Source organism: Pituophis catenifer, unplaced genomic scaffold (genome assembly GCF_029215685.1).
Source record: "Pituophis catenifer annectens isolate HBS135680 unplaced genomic scaffold, rPitCat1.0.hap2 SCAF_7, whole genome shotgun sequence".
NCBI classification, from domain to species: Eukaryota; Metazoa; Chordata; class Lepidosauria; order Squamata; family Colubridae; genus Pituophis; species Pituophis catenifer.
In genome coordinates, this window is record NW_027256887.1 from 43845254 (window position 1) to 43867775 (window position 22522).

The window sequence follows — 22522 nt, forward strand, 5'->3', positions numbered from 1 at the left end:
CCCCTGCATTTCTGAGTTTTATCTTGGTGAAAGTAGCCCTTTCCTTTTTTTAAAAAAAAATGTTTTATTATATAAAATACAAAGAAAAAACAAATAGAAATAGGAAATTAAGGAAGGAAAAGAAGTGAGAAAAGAGGGTGTGAGATCCAAGGGGAGGGGGAGGCATTGAGTTCGATACTACTTAGCACAGTACAAGATACAAACACTCCAACCCCAACTTTTTGCTTTTACACATTATAACTAGCCATTTCTATGATGACCAATCTTTCTGATCAACAAAACCAAAACCAAAGTTTCATTTTTTTATCACAAGCAAAAAATCCAGAAGTGATATCCAAATGAAAAAATATTTTCCACTTTGAATAAAATAATCAATATAACAATTCCTGCTTTATCTTTGACCTTACTGAAAAAAACCCCATTTTTTCACTCTTTTTTTATACTAAACTTTTTTTCAACACTTTTTAAAGTCAAAACTTTCTAATGCATCTTTTTCTCTGACTTCTTGACATACAGTATTACATTTAGATCTGTTTCCAAACAACCCATATAGAATTTTTTTTCTTTCATAAACATCCTTTTTAACAGAGAATTTTTCTTTAAACTAGTACATGATTTTCTTTAAATTTCTCTTAATACAAATACTCTCAAATATGTTTTTAATAACATTTGCCTACTTTAAGAAGTGTGTGTGTGTGTGTGTGTGTGTGTGTGTGTGTATAAATTACATTTTTGAATTTTGGATTAAACTTTCCTTCAGTTACATATATCAAACAGAAAGATCCATCCTAATTCCAGTAAACTCATTGGGTTTAAGTCACTTCTTCCATCTTATCTTCATGGAGTAAAATCTTTTTCTTCTCTGGAAGTTTTATCAAGCAGTTATAGACCTCTCTTTTTATCACGGAATCTTCAACCTTGTCAATATCCTTAAAGAAAATCTCCCAAATTTGTCTTTTTCCTTGACGTTCTTTTAGCTGTGTTGAGAGGTTTATATTTAAACCATAATAGTGAAAGTTAATATCAGGTTCTTCCAAAACTGCAATGAATTCATCTGCATTTTCAGCTATTTGTGAAGTTGCCTTGGTAGTTTGGTCACATTCTCCACATATTTGCATCTCAAAAGTTTTAATTGGTTTTTTAAATGATTGGGGTTTTAATATGTTTGGGCCAAATTTGTTTAGTTCGATTTTACTTTGTTTTTAAATTTTGTATCTATGTATTTTTACTGTTTGGCTGTTCACCGCCCTGAGTCCTTCAGGAGTAGGACGGTATATAAATTAAATAAATAAATAAATAAAAAGTTATTTGATAGGATTTTTTATCATCCTTGGAGCACAGCTGGTCAACAAATTGGCAGATTTTATTTAGAGACTTTCAAATATATCTCTAGTACTTTGCTCCACCATCTTGGCTTCCTCTTTTGATCAGGATGAGAAAATTTTAGCCGCCCACAGCAAAGACGACCAAACTACAAGTTACTACAATAATAAACTAAAATCACAGTCTTCAGTCTTTATATTTTGCCGGCAGCTTTTTTTTCCCCCACACTTCCTTATTTGGTTTGCCTTAGCAACCTTCTTTGAAAGGTGAATTTCCAAACGGCGGCTTTTCTTCAACCCCAAACAGATTGCAACCCTGCCCACCTAGCTTTTGGCATGCAGATAGCTTCAGAGTCAAACTCCAGAAGCCGTTTCAGCTGTATTTGGAGGGTTCCAATGGGAAGTTCTTTGACTCACTCTGATCAGGTGGGTCAGAAAAACTGAAGGAATGCCAGTTCCTTTGGTTGAAAAGCTGGAGAGCTACAACCTAGGGAAAAACCCTTCAGAGATCTATCCCCAGTTGTGTATTTCAGTTGGCCATCTTCCCAGAAGTGTCCAAAAATAGCCCTTTCACCCCTTAAAAAATGAACATACCAGTGGAACTATTGCAATCTGATAATTCATGTTAATTAATTCAATAATTTTAAATAAAAAATTGTGTATACAAACACTTTGATTTGATAATATTTTAAGGATAAAAGTTAACAACAAATGTTCAATTATCTGAGACACAACTTTCTCACGCAAAACATTTTAAATACTCAATATTTTCAGGCATTCAGCTATTTATAGATTCTGAAAAAAAAATTCTGGCAGTTTGGTCTAGTAAAACATTCCTTCCACAGCATTAGATCTCTATGTCAATGTTTTTCAACTTTGGCAACATGAAGATGTGTAGATGTTAACTCCCAGAATTTCCCAGCTGGCCAAAACTCCATTCTAAGTAATTTGCAAGTCCCTGTCCAATCCCCTACATCAGCAGTCCCCAACCTTTGTGGTTTGCCAGCCTGACTGGGGGAGGGAGGAATTGGGTCATGTGAGTGGTGGGCTGGTGCGCATGTGTGCGCACACATGGCCCTTGCATGAGTAGTGAGCTGGTGCGCACATGCACAGCTCAACTTGCATGTGTGGTGGGCTGGTGTGGACACGCCATGGCCTGGGGGTTGGGAACCCTACCCTACATATCATATTCTAGTATATAGATTGCTGGTCCCTGGCTGAACCTATGCTAAACTTCAATGCACATTACTACATGATTGTGGAATAATTTAAAATACCAGTCTACATGATTTACTCCTTAGATTATTTATATTGAGTTAGTTAAATCATACCTAAGAAAATGGCATTTGGAGTGTCCACAGTATGGGAGAATCAAAAAAGTTTATAACGCAGTGGTGGCCCTATGATTTAAGCTCTCTTTATACAAGTTGCGTGTAAAAAAAGGAGTAGGGATTTGATTGCACAATTGCAGCTACAATTTTCACTTTTCTAAAACTTTCCTTCCCAGACCCTCTCTTCCCAAGTCATTTTATAATGCAAGAATCTGTAGGCCATCACATAATTTATTCAAAATTAGATGCCAAAAATTCAAATAATTATCAAGTTAAAACAGAATGACAGGTATCCTTACTTTTCAACAACAATAGTTATGGTTTTCAAATATTTGGCCAATAACTTAAAAACTACCATATCCAGAAAATCTATGGTTTAAAAGTAAAGGACAACATGATTTTATGACAATAAAACTACCATGTCCCTATCAGAACCTAGCTGTTTGAAGCCTGATTTCTCTTTTTAAAATCTGAAGTTTTTTTTTTTCTATACACAAATTATAGCTGACGATGAAACAGATCTTAAGCCTTGGACTAGCCACATATTCTGAAATCTCACACCAGTAGCATTTAAAGTTGTTTCTCATAACATGTACAACTGGAATTGATTGAAATCTTAGTGGTATGAAAGTCTGACATTTATTTAAACTATGTTAATCAGGTAAATTTGATGCTATGATTCCAATCATGCAAAAAATGGGGGGAGGGGAAATCCAATTTCTTTGCTTCCCAGGAAAATATCATCAGCATGACCACGGACTGCAAATAATTGCAGTATATCATCCATGTGTCCTCTGGACCCTGAGACATTTTGTTTGGATGAGATTGAGGAGATTTTCTTTTGTATACATTCCTAGCCTTGGGTTAGGATGGTTGGGGCAGCTGTTGACTGAATTTGAGGTGTGAGAGCTGCACCTCGCACTTGCCATTAGTTCCTGTTCTCTTTTTCCTTATTGTTCTGTTCTATGATGTGTTGTGGTGGGATAGAGTGGTGATGGTGTGTGGAGGGGGGAGGAGGGTTGTATTTTGTTTGGATTTTTTATACTCCACCCGTCAGACTATGGAATTTGAGCAAAGGTTTTAGCCTTAATCAACTTTAGGGCTAAGATGCTAAGAGCTATGTTCATGTCCATGATTAGAGATCAAAGGTTTGCCATTTATACAGCAGCTTTAAACTCTCTTCAGTGCCAGGAAAAATATTGCACTGTTTGTTGTGTTTTAACAATTCTATTTCTCATTTCTTTTCTTTTTGAACTCTGTATCTCGTTTCAGCTTTCCTTCATGCAAACATTTGTTTCCCTCTTATTTTACTCCTTCATTAGCACATTTCAAAAAGTGTTAAGTAGCGTTTTCAATACAAACAACAAAAAAGTGACAGAAAAAGGAGGGGAAAATACAATTAAATGCCAGCCTTCTTGCTATTTTTGTCTTAAGCAGTTACTTCTCTGAGATGGCTTTTAATTATTTCCCACATTTAGTCTTCATCTCTGTGGTACATAGTAGAGGCGTAACAAATGTGGATTATAATTCTTCTACTATTTTATTATGCTGTTCTAAAAACTTCCCTCAAGTAAAAAGAAAAAGCACAAACGTTCAAGGCTTCAAATATATCAGAAGAAAATTAAATTATCCTTGGATAGAGGAGACCAGTACCTTTCAAGCATTCATAACCTGTTGATTCTGTAGCTATGCATAGGGAATTTGTTATTCTGGAACATGGATAAAGGGTGGATTGATCTTCAGTTAACTACCCACAGTGAACTGCTGAGAACTTTTAATCATCAGTGTTCTCTGAAACATGGGGAAAATCTAACCATGAAATGGATAAGTGTCTATTTCATTTTTTCTATCGAGAGGTGACTGCAGGATGCAAGCTTTGGTAAAAATGATAAAAGCAGCTTCTTGCCATTGTGATACAAACTCTGGTCTTTCTACGCATGCACACAATATCACAATCATATATAAGGATGGAGCTGGTGGTGCAGTAGTGTGCTGCTGCTTATGTCATTTTCTCTCCATCAATCATCTGAAAGGATGTTTCTTATATCATCCATTATTTTTGTTTGTAACTGCCAAATCCTTTATCAACATTTCTGAAGATTTTCATGAATTTGGGGAAATTTTCCCAACTCAAAACATATGGAATTAAATTTGCATGTTTGCATCTTCCTAGTTCTATAGGTATGAAGAAAAGGAATCTGCTGGTAGAAACAGAAAGTGGCAATAAGGGAAGTATATTTGACCACATAATTAGAACTGGGGCCCAATGTAAAAAATGAAGCTAAGATTGAAATGTTGAACAATTAAATTATTTCAAGTAGAGAATTTTTTTCTCTAGAGAAAATTATTATTTTTTGTGTATTTTTAAAACATGTGTGTCTGTTTATTACCTTAAATTGGGCAAAACTAGAAGGTATAAGGCAACAATTATTGAATCAGGGTAATCAATAGGTTAATTTACAGAATGTCTGGATCCTGGGAATTAAATTTGGGGAATTTATGGCTGCTTTAGCACCACCGTGCCTTCCAGTTATAGTTCCCAGAAACCCATAGGTTCCATCGTGCAAGGGAAGATGGGAGGGCTGTATCCTTGCCCTTTTTCCTGGCTGCCTCTTGCCGCTGTTCCCAATTTGCTGGTGGCATAGTCAAATGGCAATTGGCTGCTCTAGAACCAAGGCTGAAATCTGAAATCTCTTAATGGTGGTGGGCCATGAGGGAAAGGCAAGAGAGTGGCTCAGATGCCTGCTGGTGAAGTAGGGCTGTCTGGGAAATGCCAGGAGTTGCTGGGTGAATCCTATTCCTCCCTGGAGAGAGGTGAGCCCAGGATAGAGACTGGGGGTGCAGTTTTTTTTGCTTTCCATGGCTTCCATTATTCCTCCAGCACTCAGCAAAGTGGCAGGCATTTCTGTGGTTCAGCAAAGAAGGAGGAGGAGAAGGAATGATTTCTAAGCTCCCTGCTAGCTTCCCTTAAGCAAAGTCAAAGGGAAAGCCAGCTGGAAGTTGCTCATAGTTCCAATGCTTTTTTGCCTACATGTGGTTAGTCTGTTTCTTTGTTTAGGTAAGGAAGTATCTCTGAAATGAGTCATGGATTGCCTTATTATGTAAATTTATCAGCCACCAAACTCCAATGGATTCTGGATCAGTGTATTTTGTTGGACTACTGAATCAATGATCTCCATCATTTTGCAATCTACACAGTGGTTCTCCACCTTTTCTTCATCATGGACCCCCTTTAAATACCTTTTGTGGCCATGGACCTTGGCCATGGACCCCCAAGACTTAACCCGAGATTTAAAGCATAACATTTCTTCAAGCCTTCGCAAACCACCTACGACGACATCATGCCCACCCAAGGTCTGCGGACCACAGGTTGAGAACCACTGATCCACACTAATAATTAATGGCTAGTTTTTAATCCATCCTTACAAGTGTCACAGTACCACTAGTTTCCTATTAGGTGTATTTACCTTTCAGATAACTGTACTGTTAGTATCCTCTTTGTTGTATTTTACAAGAGACTATTGATGGAATATTGCAGTCTAAAAATACTGTTTGACTCTTTCTCATTTATACATTATTGCCTTCCCATGGAATGCAATGTTCATTGGGGATTATACTACTAAAAGAACAATTCAATAAGAGCAATCAGCATAAAATAAATAAACATTTTAGTTCCTAAATATTTCATTTCTAATTAAAATGACAATACAAATCAATATGTCAATATTTTCCTGCTGAAACAACTGAAAGTATATATATCAAGACCAGCATTGCAATTTTTGCAGCAATATGAGCTAATACTAAACAGTTTTGCTGCAAATACGTTTGTGTGTGTTTGTAAAGTTATCATGCAAATGCTTAACTTCTGGGGAAGGAATATATCTTTTTGGAATAATTTGGGTTTAGATCCAGCTTTTGATTCCAATATTTTCAAACCTTTAAATTACCTGCTCCTTTTTGGCATGTTCCACAGATGTTCTATCCATGTTCCTGATCAGTCTCAAGAGTCTGCTCCCTACAGAAGGATCCACTTTCCCTACAGCTTTGTTGCAGAAACTGCTGAGACAAAAACAAAACAGGAATTTGGGAGCGCTCACATTCCTGAAGATTAATGTTGGTTTTCCTGAAGTACAACTCAAAACTGAACAGATTTCATAAAATACCTTTGCCAAGATGTCTTGAAAAGCGTCATAATGTTCAGTTCTATACTGTAGGCAAATCTTTTTAAAAAATGAAGCTGCCAAACTGGCAGCCCTACCTGCTTCTCTCTTTGGCATGACATTCATTGGCTCAGAATAATTGTTTTTATTTTCACAGTGTGTATTTTTAACATTCTATTTATGTTCCAACTCAATCTTTATCTGGGCTGGATTTGTTTTTATTTCATGTCCAGTTTCAAACAATAGTTTGATTGCCAATGAATGTATCAGGTCCTTACTTTTCTTTCATTATTCTCTTCTCATATATCAGCTCATAATCAGTAGAGGTCCTGATTTCTTAAATAAGTTTCCCTACATATCTGAATCAGGAAATTGGATTAAGCAATCCTAGGGACACTTTCCTAAATTAGCAGTAGTTGGGAAACCTGCAATTCATGGTATTGGATTCAGAAGAAATTTGATTTAAGAAACAAGAACATTTCCTCTGCAGTTCAAGAGTAAACACAGAAGTGAAGGGATTTTACTTATTTAGAAAATGAATATGCAGCCCATATCTTTAATAGCTCCAAGCAACTAACATATTAAAAAATCCATTAAAGCAACATAAAAAACATAACTGATGTTTTATCACAATCGCAATAAAATTAAAAGACACAAAATAAATATAATTTACCCTTCTCTAGATGGCTAAAGGAATGTGGTGGCTCAGTGGCTAAGACACTGAGCTTGTCAATCGAAAAGTCAGCAGTTCAGCGGTTTGAATCCCTAGTGCCACGTAATGGGGTGAGCTCCTGTTACTTGTCCCAGCTTCTGCCAACCTAGCAGTTCGAAAGCACATTAAAAAATGCAAGTAGAAAAATAGGGACCACCTTTGGTGGGAAGGTAACAGCGTTCCGTGTGCCTTTGGTGTTTAGTCATGCTGGGGACATGATCACAGAGACATCTTCGGACAGCGCTGGCTCTTCGGCTTTGTAACAGAGATGAGCACCACCCCCTAGAGTCGGGAACGGCTAGCACATATGTACGAGGGGAACCTTTACCCTTACCTTTATATTGCTAAACCTAAAATGATGGATGGCTTCATCTTCAATGACAATTTATTCTATCATATGTGCCCTGCCATAGAAAAAGTTGAGTTGACTATTGATGCCAACAAGCAATAGGATCGACAAAATTTACACTACTGTTGTAGATTGACTAGGAGTACATGGTTCTATAAACTGCATAGGTCTGAGTAAGACTTAATGCACCATTCAGATTCAAAATCACCCTGGATTGTATTAGGCAGGCAATCAGTGAGTACTGAAACTATGTCAATATAAGGGTAAAACAGTCCTCATAGCATTAGTATTATGTATGCTATATACCTATGATGGTGAGTTTATGACATACAGTATGTGTCAAATATGACACACCAACATTCACCAATAACCAACATCTATTCTCGAAAGCACATCTTGTTCTCGTGTTGTGTTTGAAGGCTGCATAGACTGTGTATGAATGGGTTCCGCCTTTGTATGACTTCTTGATCCTTGAAAAACCATTGTGAGAATGGAGTATGCTTTTGAATAATTTTTGAAGGGTGCAGAGACTGTGAAAGAACATTCTCTGAAGCCACTTCAAGAACCAAGGATTATGAGACCTGGAGCTGAGTTGAGTAGGCCACAGAGGGCTATTAACAGAAAGAGAATACTGCCTAAAGGTAAATGAAATGAGCAGATCCTGGGGATCACACACAATTGGATTGTGTTATTTTAAATAAATGAATATGAAATGATATGTTTCTCTTTTGCTGGGGAGGGGGGGAGGTCTGACATGCCAGCAAAGTCAAGTTAGGCATTTTTTCAAATTTTTGATACATCCAAATCCAAAAGGTTGGCCATCGCTGCTATATATTGTATGCACAACACATTTTGCTGTTGTAATTTGGACAAAACTGTGAAAATCTGTGAAAATATACAAAAAGAACACAATGCAATAGGTTACATCTCTATCAAGTCCTCCAATAGGATATTGTGGTCAATGATACTACGGCAACCAGAGATCTCATCAGAATCATACTCCTCTTTTTCAGTAAAGCTCATCCATCACTAACCAGGATTTCTGAAGACCAAAAACTGATTCTAAACCCAACATTCAAAATAATGTACTTCATCTATTAGCTCCTGGAACTGCAATGGCGCCATCTCTTTACGCCTTGGTGGTGCAGCAGACTAAAGCACTGTTAAGTAACACCAGCTGCCTGCAATTACTGCAAGTTCAAATCTCACCAGGCTCAAGATTGACTCAGCCTTCCATCCTTTCGAGGTAGGTAAAATGAAGACCTGGATTATGGGGACAATAAGCTGACTTTGTATAAAAAAGAACACCGCTTGGGAGGGGGGGCGAAAGCCCTACTAAGCAGGTATATACAAAAGTATGAAGGCTATTGCTTAAAAGCATTGTAAGCCGCCCTGAGTCTCCGGAAAAGGGCGGCATATAAATCGAACCAACAAATAAATAAATAAATAAATTAGCTAAATGTAGAATATTGGGCAATTCAACCAGATCCAATGAATGCCTTTTAACAAGGGACTCACCAGAGCCTCCTTTAACATGGCAAGTAAGAGAAACAGTTATCATTGGCAGGATAGAATCCTTTCAGGCCCTTATAAGGAAAGCCAGTGATTACTATGAATTATTACATGGAAACAATCCATGGCTGGTTACAAAAGTCGCAGCATATATGACTACATCATAGAGCTTGGCTTGATATTTGTGTTTGTCAATCCATAAGACAATAGCAGAATCTATTTTTTAATCTTCAGTCTGAATTTCCAATAAGTACCCAACTAAATGTTTTCAGCTTCTTATATTATTAAAACATATATTACTCTTAATTTCTAAACTGAAATATTGGACATATATAAATATGCAGTATCTTTATGTTGAATACTGACAGCTATTGTAACTCAGTTTTAATCTATATTGTTTTAATTTAAACTCAATACCTAGATGTCAACTAATAATTCTATTCCTGAGAGATAAATAACTCTTACAATGAACTACACTGGATGGATCAGCACCAAAGGAGCACAGTTTGAAAACCATTTTTTAAAATAATGGTATCTATGAGGTGGGCAGCATATACATTTAACTAATAAACTGTGCATCATACCAAATTTAAAATCAAATGAATTGAATATTTGCCTGTGACATTTTTACCTTAATGTATTGTATCACTAATGAGGATTCCAAACATTTTCAGAGTAGAAGCAAGGATGCTTGAATAGATCTGGTAAAGATACAGAAAGGTCCTGTACTCACAACACGCATAATCAACCATTAAAAGAGTTGTGTATCTTTCTGTGGTTGGTCCCAGCATCAAAAAAATCGCACTCAATCAAAAATTACTATTCCAGGAATACAGGCTCCTCACCCAATTTCTGCTGAAAGCACCTAATATCCCAGAAGCTTTTATAGCAGGAAAATACTGGCAAGGCTTTATGACATCACCAGCAAGTAGCAGGTGTGGTTTAGCCATTGCAACCAATCAGGGTGTAGGAGTGTATTCTATGCTGCCAGACCGTAACAGTGAATTCTAAACTAGAACTCTGATTTCATCTACTGATACAAAATGTGGAGAGTTTCAACTAATACAAGGAAACTCTGCTTTTCATATGTGAACTATGGAATTTATTTAATATTTAAATTGGAGTCGTAGCCAAATTTCTGGCTTCTAGTATTAGGGGCTACCAATTTAAGTTTACCAGTTAAGAAGAAATAGCTAGAAGTGGACTGTCATCCTCATACTCTATGGCTCAGGTTCTCAAAAGCATTTGATTGCCTAGTGGACTAGATGGGCCTTCTGCTTGATATGCTACATTTTTGATAATGTATTAGTATATAAACCTGACATAAAATATATGTGTCCCGAGTCTCATCTTACTGTAATGAATTGTATCTCTTAAGCTGTGAAAACATCATCCCCAAGTGGCTACTAACAATGAAATCAGGATGCAAAATATTAAGTGATACTGTACTTCATATTATGGGGGAGAAAAGCATTTGACATATGGAAATTACTTTTGGTACTAGTCCAGTGTCCTAACTATTTATTTTGTTACCTTAACCAAAATGTTCTATCAATTTATTTCAATAATTATAAGTAAAAAGACATGGGGAAAAAATTAGCGAAAACTGGGAATGACTAATGTTCCATATTTAATTCAATTTCTCATGCATATTGTCTACTTTAATTTTCTGAACAGAATGTAAGCCTGATCCTATAAAGAAATATAAATCAATGGACTAAAAGGTATCTGATTCAAGCAATCTGCATTCAACTCACGAAGCATTCCTGATCTGTTCTCGAGTTGCCATAGGCAGGGGAATGGGAAAATCGAGCCTCGCAGCTGCATCAAGGAACTTGCATTTCAGTGAAAACAAAGCACATTCCAGCCATAACTGGATTTCTTCTGAAGCTTGGCTTGAGGCTCATGATTTAATTAGAGCATCAGTTGGAATCAAAACAACATGGATTCCTGAGTCCAGGGCTCTCCATTCACTCCCTGACACCTGGGGTGCATGGAGAGAAACTCAAGCTATCATGGCAGAGGGCAGACTATCTGAAGAGAGCCTGCTCCAGGCCACCCAGAGCATGGCAGAAATTGCACCCACCCAGGGAAGTCCAGGAGCCAGCAGCCCAATTGGAACCAAACTGCAGCCCTTTCTGGACATCAAAGCCGAGACTGACGAGACGCCCACCCCATTGACCCAAACAAAAAGGGATGAGTATTGGTGGGAAAAAGTCCCTAAAGTGGCTGAGGTTGAGCTCCCCCATCCTAGCGCCCAGGGCTTGGGAAAAGGAAGAGTGAAATGGATGAGGGACTGGGAACAGGTCAGATTCCCAAAAACTCTGATGGAACCCTTGAGGAGATCCTTAGAACAGCTGAGGGAGAAATTTGACAGAACCACCCTTCATGATGAGGGGCTATTGTGCCGCCCAAACGAGAGGGGGGTTGCAACTGAACCCTTTGAAGTAAGGAGATGCAGCCGGGAATGCAGCCCCCCTTCTCCACCCACCAGAAGGAGAATGAGCCCAGGGCTGCTGCCGATGGTTCCTCCACACAACAGGCAAGCCTCCCAAAGTGGGAGGCCCCTCTCCTCTCTATGAAGTAGAGCCAAGGGAGACCGCCAAACACACCAAGCAAAGGCATATGGGGGCCAACATAATGAGGGAGGAACAGTGCTGAACGAACCGCCCCGATTCAGGGGGAAATTTGATGGGGACTCAGATCAACTGGCTCTATTCCTTGACTCTGCTAGAGTCCATCTAGAGCACTATGGATAGCTTTATGCATCACACAGAGTCATGGTGAATACCATCACTGGGGGGCTAGAGAGAGAAGCAAAGGAATGGTCAGCAGCCCTCCATAAGAGGAGAGCCCCCCAACTGCAAGACACCGATGACTTCCTACAAGAGTTAGAAGCCAGATTTGAGGAGGTGGAGGAGGATCAGTGTGTGGAGGATAAGCTTTGAAACCTAAAGCAAAGAGGGCAACCCATTAAGGAACACATCCGTGAATTCAGGAGAGTCGTGGGGAAGCTACCCCCTTTGCTGGAGTGGCTATTAGTTCACCTTTTGTGAATGAGCCTGGACAAGTAAATTGCCCAAGTAACTCCCTATCGGGACATTCCAAACCAACTCTCTGAGTGGTTCCAAGTAGCCATAAAAGTTGACTGTGGATTGTGTGCCAATCACATGTGGAACCAACTAGATACCAAGGAGAGAGGACAACCAGACCGGAGACCATCTGGCTGATGGGAGGCTGTGCCAGCCAAAGGGGGGGGGACTCCAGCCAACGACAACCAACTGCCAGATCCTTATGTCAGTGAGGACGAAGGTGACAATGACCCAATGGTGAGTGAACCGTTCCACCCATTCATCCTCTCAATATGCCTCATAGCCCCAAAAACAGGGACCCAGGGTATTTTTCAAGCCCTAATAGATTCAGGCTGCACTAGATGCTTGATTAACCTAACCACGGTCCTGAAACTGGGGATTAGAGTGAACAAACTGGCCCACCCGATCAGATTCGAAAAGGTTGATGGGTCCCTATTGGGGGGACCCTACACCACCCACCTGACTGAACCAGCGAGGCTACAGCAAGTGGACTATTGGGAAGTAATTTGATTCATAATAGCCCCCAGAATGACAGATGCAATCATAATGGGGTCTCTTGGCTAGACAAGTGGGGCCCAACAATATGGTGTCAAGGGGGCACCTGGAATCTGAGGAAAGCAAGAGGACCCCAACCCCTTCCACACCAGCAAATGGAAGCATCGCCCATGCAGGAAAATCTCCCAAAGGCCCCACCAGAACAATTGGCAGCCACCTCTGACAAAACCCCAGAGGTTGAACAGATCACCAAAGAATATCAGGACCTTGCGGAAGTGTTTAGTGAGGCGGAGTGCAATGTCCTATCCCTCCATTGCAAGTCAGACTGTGCCATCGAAGTCATCCCTAGGGCAAAGCTACCCAAACCCAAACTGTATGCCATGATGCCCTGAGAAATGCAAGAAATGTGAAAATACATAGACAAAAACCTAGCAAGGGGGTTCACCAAGCCAGCCAAGCCACAGGTCGCAGCCCCAGTCCTATTTAAAGAAAAAAAAAGATGGAACTATGAGGTTATGCATGGATTTTAGAGGTATAAACTGTGTGTGTGTGTGCACAACCTATACACCCTCCCTCTCATGAAGGACATGCTGTCCCACCTAGCCAAGGGAAAAGTCTTTACTAAATTAGACCTCAGAGAAGCATACTACCAAGTCTGCATCAGGGAGGGAGATGAATGGAAAACAGCATTCAAGTGCCCCCTAGTGAGCTTCCAATTTAAAGTAATGCCTTTTGGACTGCAGGGCCCCCTAGCGGTGTTCATTCAATTACTAAACAAGGTGCTGCATGAGCACCTCTATAAGGGGATCCTTGTCTACCTGAATGACATCCTCATCTACACTGAGACCATGAAGGACCATATACCCCTAGTCTGCAAGGTACTGGAAAAACTTCTGGCTGCAAACCTGTATGTCAAACTGTCAAAATATGAATTTCATCATGTATTGCTAACTACTTGGACTACCTAGTGTCAAATGATGGCATAGAGATGGACCCAGCCAAAGTACAAGCTGTCCTAGGCTGGCAGCTCCCTCGCACCTGCAGACAGCTACAAAACTTCCTAGGATTCACAAACCTTTACAGGCAATTCATCCCCTCCTTCGTGAAGATTGCCAACCCATGACAGACCTCCTAAAAACAGGGGGCCCAGGGATGATGCCCTGCCTGGGACAATCCCTACAGTGGGACCTAACCTGCTAAAAGGCATTCGAAACAATAAAAGAACTTTTTGCAAAGGAACTGTTGCTGAAGCATCCTGACCTTGAACAACCCTTCATCATCCAAGCAGATGCCAGCAATGTGGCAGTGGGAGCAGTGCTACTCCAAAGAAAAAGTCAAAGAAAATTACAGCCCTGTGCCTACACCGCCCACAAAGGTCAGAGTTGGCTTCACTTGGATTGTGCCGACATAAAGCTCCTAATAAATAACTGGATTTTTTTAAAGCTTGGCTTGAGGCTCATGATTTAATTAGAGCATCAGTTGGAGCCCTGACACTGCATGCCAAATACTGTATTTATTTTTTAAGAATATTTTACTAGGAGTAGAACTGAATAAAAAGTTGACATATATATCTTTAGGGGCAACATTCATTCTATTTTCCACATTTGTTGTTCCAAATGTGGGACAACACATGAGACCTCATGGACCTGATGGACATCACTTTGCCAGGATTTTGTGTCAGTAATTGCTGCTTTGAGTTTCTGTAAATCAGTGTTTCTCAGCATTGGTCATGTGTGGATTTTAATTCTCAGAATTCTGATTGGGTGTATGCCTAGGTGGGGAATTCTGGGAGTTGAAATCCACACATCTTCAAGTTTCCAATGCTGAGAAACATTGTAAGCTTTGGTTATCTCTTCAATCAAAGAATCTAGCTATATTTTGAGACAGTTGCCTCCAGTTTTTTTTCAATGCCTTCATAAAGTTATAAACTTTAACTTCAGGATTAATGCTTCCAGGAAGCAATCTAGTTTTATTTCCTGATTTGGTGGTCCAAGATGTCCTCAACAGTTTTCTTCAGAATCACAATTCAAGGCATCAGTATTCATTCAGTATTTCTGATGATCCAGGTTTCATAGCCATTTGCTACAACTGAGAAAATTATAACTTTGACAATATATATCTTTGTTATCAATGTGATGACTCTGCATTTTAACATCCTCCCTACATCCCCCTACAGTCAACAAACCTCAGAATTTTTTAGCCAAGGAAGATATTACAGGACAACAATATTATTTTTACTATATAAACATTTAATATATCTCTACAGGATCATATAAACTGTATTAACTCACATATGCATGAATCATATTAGGCTTTGATCATTTTATAACAGCAAACCAACTCTAAATTTTCATGCGCAACTCTGCCTAGTTAAAATCTCCTCCTCCCATGGAACGGGTCACATTGTCCAATTAGGAATCAGCCTTTTATTTTGATAACAGTTGACTTCTTGGCCAACACCTGCAGAAGTGTCCTTGACACTCATGGTTGAAGATTGTAGCCTCTTCGTTTCCATCTCACTCTTCCAGTGGTGGATTAAGGCTCACTGGTGCCCTAAGCACTGACAAAGCTTGGTGCCCCCCTCTTTTCAATGAAGAACCAATCTTCATTGGGTTTTTTTCTTTCTCAACTTTGGGCCTGGTGCCCTAAGCACATGCTTAGTCTGCTTAATGGTTAATACACCACTGCACCCTTCCCTCCCCCTAGTTCTTTGGCAAATTGAAAAGCAATAAGAGTCACAAGAAGCTTAGGCGTTTTTCAATCTTGACAATTTTAAGAAGAGTCTTAATAAGATTCAAAGTACAGTAGAATGAATTGTGCTTATAATGATTCTTTAGAGTCACATTGGTAATAAAAGCAACAAACTCAGTTTAAGGCTATTGTCTTTTTCACCACCTCAGTCTATAATAAATGATTCAATTAACAAAGGTCCTAACACTGCTTCTTTTAAAGGTAGGCGCCATCTAAGCGAACAGTCTGAAATCTGTACACTTCTTCTGTAGCAATTGTTCAAAACCAGAAAATCTCTTGTTCAATGAATCCATTAGTCATTTAATTACAATTACATTTTTATTTTCAATGAAAATGGTATATGACATTTTCTCAGTAACTGCATATTTAGTTCTGTTGTATCTTTTTGTCATTCTGCTTCCACTGACTTATCATTTGCTGAAAACCTCTATATTATTTCGTTAATGCAGATTTACTTCAGTCAAATAAACAGTATAATGAGCAAAGCAATTATTTCATTTGAATATGTGCTATTGTGGTTGATTTGGAGAGCTTGGTGGACACTTTATGACTTAAAAAGGTAACTCAGTGAAAATATTGCAGTTTCTGCAGAAAGTATTATTAGAATTTATTATTTTAAGAGTCTGAGGAGATTTTTTGGCCATAGAACAAAAGCAAGGTTGGAGCAAATATGTTTCTTTACCAGCAAACTGAAGACTGGTTTTGGACAGCTCCCATCTACTTTTTCCTCCTCCTTCAAGCATGCATGCAAGTGCAATAAAGATCTATGTACCCTATCTTATTGGTGATGACCAATATAGAATTCTGTAGTATAATGCTTAGCTTTAAAAAAAAAGTAGAGCTATTTCTATCTACAGGTGGGAGATGGAATTTGATATAAGCAAAATACGTAAGAAGAACACATTGCAGTAATAGTTTGAGGAGGCCTAAAGGACGACAGTTAATTTACATAATAATCCATTCTCAGCCTACAATCTTACTTGATAAAATGCTGGTCTGAAACCAGAACTGTTTTAGTCTTCCTGTTTGTTTATCTCATGCTCAGGATACTTAATAGGTAATTTCAAATGTATCTTGCCATCTTTGCTGTACTCTGTTACACACTTTCCTATCACTCTAAAACTCTAAAACCTGTGCACACTTCCAAGCAGTAATGGGTTGCCCACAGTTTGGACCAGAAGTCATCATCAGCGATCTGCGCATGCGCAGATCCCATTGCAAACCAATAGTAAAGGCAAGTAGAACCCACCCCTGCTTCCAAGTATGAAAAGCTCTATGGGAAGTTGTCTTCCTAAAGCGATGCCTTGGGATTTAACTGGACAATGGGAAGCCAAGGATACTTTATTTGATAGTACGTACAATTGTAAAATAAAACATTCACATAAATAGTCCTGGCCATCTTGTGTTGAAGAACTCTAAAAACCACTGAGAAAAAAAAAGATCACTGAAATCATCATTTTTAAGAAAAGAATTTTTCAAAATAAATAGTCTTTTATCAAACTGTATAAGAACTTGTAAGAAAAAGGCAGCATTTTTCTGCCTAGTACTACTAAAGGGAATATAAGTAATAGTTCTCATCATGACAATTACCATGTTTAAGTACTATATTAAAATTGGGAGAGTCTAAATCACTTGTTTTCTTTGTTCACAGAACTCATTTGTTTTTCTAAAATGTTCTACTCTATGTCATAAGTATCGCTACGATAGTACACTTGCTAAGAAAATTGAATCAATATTTTACTTAAAAGAAAATTAAACATAACTTTGGTAGTGTTTTTATTCCCTCTGGAAGAAAGCAGTGACATGAGAAAATCAGGCTCCAAATCGCCTGCAGGGATTATTTTTATTCAGTAAGAGAAGGCACAGCTGCGAATATGAAAGCCTATAGCGAAATGTTCTTTGTGTTTCTCTTTAGTGATGCAGCTGTTTCACCAGTATTAAAAATATCAAAGTCCATTCCAAAGGTTGCTCACATCCAGAATAGCATTTGCAAGGGTCAGCTGAAGGGCTGACTAGGTTTTTTTATGGAATATGTAAGCCATAATTAAACAGCAAATAATGCACTACATCAACTAAATCATGCAGAACTTTGTGAAATAACTTTGAGTTGAGAGATACAGATGTTTGGAGGCCAACAGAGATTTGAAGCCATTGATAACCAGGAAGTATATTTCTGCTCCTGCCATTCCATACTCTCAGAACACTAAAGGGCAATCAACATAATTAATTGTATCTTGGTTTTCAGTTTCTCTTTTTGACTCCAGGTTGATCTCTATTAAAAGAATTTTAACATTTCAGAGGAAACCTCCTAGACATGGAAGGTGGACATATTATTATCAATTTGGCTATAACAAAGGGAGAAAAGGAAAGCAAAGCTCCATAAGATTTACCTAGTCCTTTTTCTCCTAAGGGTCCTGCAACAGCTGTTCCACCAATTTGCAACAAAGGGAGAAGAAGAGATTAAGTGTCTATATAATATTTCAAAATGCACAGTGGAACCTCAATTTAGAGATTCTTCATTTAGCAGACTTTCAGTGCAACTGGCAAAATTTTTACATAGGTATGCTCACTAAAGACATGTCCTTTGCAACAAAGTAGTCCAGATGGAGCACTTAAACATTTAAAAACAAATAATTTTATTCATAGCTATTGAATAATTTGTGTAACAATGTCATTGTGTAATTATATCATTTGCATCAATATGTCATTTAAGCAATGACATAATGATTGTAGATAGACAATGTAAATTAACACAAATGGTTGCGTTGTTTGCATCATAAGGTCTCATATAAATAATGTAAATCACCATGATTTAATGAAAATTCAAGAACAGATAACTCTCTCTCCCAAATGAGCCATTAAATTGACATTTTATTATGCCCGAAGACTCTTATTTTTCTTTTCCTCCTCCAGGTCCTTATCTGTTTATGTTCTGCCTTTTTATTGCTCTGCACACAGCACTGGAAGTCATTCCAACTGAAGCAAGAGATATAAATGTTCCAACTAATTAATTATAGATAAATGAAGCTCTACATGTCACCATTTCTGAGATAGTTTGGCCTAGAGAAGTTGGCTTAAGGTACTTACAGGAAGGATGCTTAGAGGCACTTTGCCTGGAACCTTCTTCTTCAAATAGAACAAATGCAGTGCCTTTTTTGATGTCAAACACTGTTTCTGTTTTTTAAAAGTGAATTAGGATAGCAAATGTTTTATCCATACCACTCTGAATGCAAATATCTAGGTAATAGCTGCTTCCCGCTGATAAAGAACAAGATTAGAGTTGACAGATAACAAAGATGTAGCAGCATGTAGGCATAATGAATGTGTACAATTCCTCCAGGTGCCACATCCTTGCCTCATCAGAACAACCGTTCTGCAATGTATTGCAACAGTTTCTGAATGAAAATTTAGCTATAACTCTGCTTGGATTTTCCATGAACAGTCTTTCTTTTTCAAGTCAATTGTATTATTGTGTTATAAAATGCAAATAATTCATTATAAGATACAGATAATAGCCAAGTACTATTTATACAATAGAAACTAGAAATCTTTAGCACTTTGATGATTCAGATAAATTAAACTTTTAAAGATGAGAGGAAAAGTTAACATCAGTCTGAAATATGATTCCCAGAGTATCAGTGAACTAAGATTGCTTGAGTTGTATAATTTAATACAAAGCATGATATTGATAAAATTACAAAATGCATTTAATTATTATATGATATGAAAAAGGTTTTCATCTTTGAGCTCAGTTCATGACTAGCCTTGATGGTGCTCATGTATCAATTTATGTCCTTAAAGGATTACTTTAGTATCCCATTTCTATATTTGTCATACATTTGCATGTACATTTGCCTGAGCCATACAACAGTTGTACCCTTCTAAATAGAAGATCCTCCTCATGAAGATAAATGTGTTTCCTTTCAGAGGGACAAACATTTTAGTCAAAGCTATTCTTGAGTTTGTGGAATCCTAAGAGAGACTTCACAATTCAATGCTGACCTACAATATATTCTTTTCTATTAATATTTATGAATTTGCCATTGTGACTTGCTTGCCGGTTCTTTCACACCAATCATTTTGGAATCTAGAATGTCTTATCTTGGTTCATCCTACTCTCAACAAGGCTCTTTGGTGTTGATCTCAGACTGCCCTACTCTGGGTTTACTCTTTTCAGTCTCCTGTCTACTAAATTTAAATTTAGATTGCCTAACTTTCTCTCATTTACTTTTATCCCGCATGTTATTTTCTCATTTGCTTTTGGCTCACTTTGGCCATAGCACTCTTAACAAATAAATGTTTCTTTTAATTCAGCACTCTTTAAAAATGGTCTCCTAGATTACAGAAGGCAAAAATTAGCAGGTGGTTGAACAGTCCCTTGGAGATTATATAAAAATTATCTATCTCAAAACTAATTGACCAAATTAGCAATTTACCATTCCCAGAATAAAGAATGTTTGTTCCATAGATCAATAACTGAAGGTGTCTTTATAACTTCTTTGTATATTGTAAACACAGAAAAGAAAAGTTAAAACACAGCTTCTTGTTTCTGTCATCTTGGATTCCTCTACATCATCACTGTTTTTTTTCTTTTCAAACACTCAAAAGTTTGAATCTGTCCCTGAATGATTTTCACTTTTCCTAACTTTAAAATGCTACAGCTATGCAAAGAATATCATATGCCAATCAGTGCTTCCTATAAATGACTGATAAGAGAATGCAAAACAAAACAACACCAGCTGTCTATCAGTGATCTGCTTCATCATCTATCACATTTTCAAAAATATCAAAACTCCCATCTCCCCACCACATACAAAAGAAAAGGGAAAGAAATGAATTGCTACCCATTCCCCCATCCACATGTTCAATGCATCTTGTATTCATTTGTATGACTCATTGTTTTAAAAAAAATCTGTATTCAGTAATAGACTGAAATAGTATTATTCTTTCTATTTTTCTTTAAAGCCGATTGCAAGATATAAAATGGAAGGGATCCTCCATTATTGAAATTTATTTGCAGGGATTAAAGCTGTTTGCATATTTTTTAACCAGCCATTCTTTATATTTCTAGAAATATGCCTACCATTTCATCAAGTCATCCTTTTCTCATTGCAACCAACATTCTCTCCTTGATTGCCCACAAAGGTAACTTGATGTTCAGAGATCAGAGGGGGACCTAAGATTATGGAAGCATCTTAGATGTGTGTGAGATGGTCATTTCAAAGAAAAGTCCTGTCACTGAACACTTCAAGCAATTAGGGCAAAACCTTAAAAGAAATATAATTTTTTAGGTCCTCAGATAATTTGCTTTTAAATAAAAGTTTGTATTCAAACTTGATTATATTGCATAGAAGAAATGAAGAAAAAATGTCTCTGACATAGTATTTTCATATCTAGAGGAAATATTTACCACGAAAAGCATGCTATTTCCCTGACGGTAGATTTATAATAATTAATTCATCATTTATCAGCTATTTTACCCCAATTCTAAGACCAATTACCCTATGGGGAGATGCATATTTGTATGGCATCCTTAAGCTGATCCTGCCTCATGCTCATGCTCATACCAGCTCGATTCTAAGCAGTTTTAAGAAAACCTTGTCCAGATTGAGATGCTTTGGCAACAGATAGAAAAATATTAAATCCAGGCTATAAGCTACCATGATCTCCTACTGGACAATTCCTCTGCTGACGGATATGCCTGCCTAACTTCCTATTCTAGAAATCCAAAGGGGTGGGGCTTATACTGTGATACTGCCTATCATGTTGATTTTAACACATCACTCCACTCCCCGCAGAACAACTCCTTTTGTCAGTGCAGTAACCCAGGCAAAATTACCAAGCGTTCTGCCTGTTTCCTTCTTCTCTTCACCACTGGACCAATGTCATGCACACACAGTTGGTTGTGGTTGCTAAAGTTTTGTGTTTATGTGGCTACCCATCATTTATAGATTTTATTTTATTTATAGATTTTCTGTCTCACTTTCTCTACTGGTACTTCAGAACATCAGATTACTGAAGTAAACATAAAAGAACAGTAATAGCAACAAAAATGTATACGTGTATGCCTTTTTCAAATGTAGAATTGTGCTACATCATCTCAGTATAATTTGCATTTTCTCTCAAAAAGGAGGTCAGAGAAATTGGAAAGATGTGCTATTGAGACAGATCTATATGCTTCCTCCAATCTGTCTACCACTGATTTGATATTCTCAGGATGCCTTTCCATTTTTTATAAAGTGTGAAAATATTTATGCCATCACAAATCATGTTTGTCCCTGAAAAACAGGCTTTTGGAAATAGGAGCTTGTGCCAAACAGCTTCACTTCTTAGACGGTTGGCATTGATCATGGCCAATTACACAGCCAACTTTGATGAGAGATGGATGTCTGTGAAAATTTGATTACTAAATAAATAAAATAAACATTCCTGCAGTTCAATCTGTATAGCAACTCTTAATTTAGCCTTGATACACAAGACAGTCTCCCCTTCCTTAAATTTACCAACCTTCTTCTATTTTTTTAAAATAAACTTTATTTTTCCTCCTGCCTTGCATTATCAGCACAAGCCATCTTCTCAGGCAAAAGCTGAACAGATTTGACAGCAGATGCGTGGAGGATACAGAGAGCTGCTCTTCCAGGGTGTGGGAGGCTGTGCAACCTGATAAACAGCCCTAGAGATCCAGTCACCCACAGTGGAGACAAGATGAAATATCAGCAGGAAAATAGGAACAAAGAACAATTTTTAGTTGCTCTTGAGAGAAGCTGTTGTGTCTTGCATGATTATGAGAGAGATACA